This window comes from Propithecus coquereli, unplaced genomic scaffold (assembly GCF_000956105.1).
Source record: "Propithecus coquereli isolate 6110/MARCELLA unplaced genomic scaffold, Pcoq_1.0 Scaffold72, whole genome shotgun sequence".
Classification (NCBI taxonomy): Eukaryota; Metazoa; Chordata; class Mammalia; order Primates; family Indriidae; genus Propithecus; species Propithecus coquereli.
In genome coordinates, this window is record NW_012153285.1 from 2,459,718 (window position 1) to 2,460,711 (window position 994).

The window sequence follows — 994 nt, forward strand, 5'->3', positions numbered from 1 at the left end:
AACTTAAGCACTGGTCTCTATTTATCCCTGAGATTAAACCCAATGGACCACCTCCTTAATTTTAATTACTGATCCAGCATGTAATACACATTTTGCCTCTGGCATTTCTAGACAATTCAGTTCTCTCTGTCTCTGGGGTTTTAGTCTTTAAACACAAAAAGAAGATAACGAAGATATTTCTCCTCATATGGACATTAAAATAATAAAATCAAGTTATAACTGAATAAAAATATGACATTTTCAAATTTAATTTCTAAAATGCAATGTTGGTTCTGCTAAACTCTGGTAATTTGGGATTTGCATGTGTGGTATTCTGACTACCAGAGTTAAGACAAGACACTTAGTAGCTGCCTGGCCAAACTGAGAGTCACTGGAGGTCTTAGTGGTGCTCTCTGATATGAAATACTGAGTCAGTCCACCAAGAAGAGTAGTAAGGGATCCAGGAAATGGCTTACTGAGAGTGAGAGTGCCTCATCTGTAAACATTAAAAATGACCTGTTGGAAGAGAACAAAGATGTATGAGAGCAACCATACTTTTTAACTAGGACTCAGTAACTCCAGCAATAAATTTGTGCTAAGGAATATGAGGTGTACCTATATATGCCCAAATGGTTAAGTTTCGGAAAAAACATACATATTCCTTCCTACTTTCTAAGTGAACAGATCATATGTTTTCTTAAATGCTACCTTGAGAACCAAGTGAACATATCAGACAATTTCCCCTTCCTAACATGATTCTGATATCCCCCACTCAAAGTCCCATCTTTATAAATACTTCAGAGCTTGACTAACAGAAATACTAATATTTATTAACCTCTTACTGCGTCAGGGATTGTTTTAAGCATTTCACTTGTATTGTCAAATTTAATCTTAAAAATAAGCCTAAATGATGGTTAATGACTCACTTATGGAGATTACTCTTGACTAGACTAGGACCCCATAGAGTCTTCTCACTTCCTATATTTCATTGTATTCATACCACTTCATTGTTATA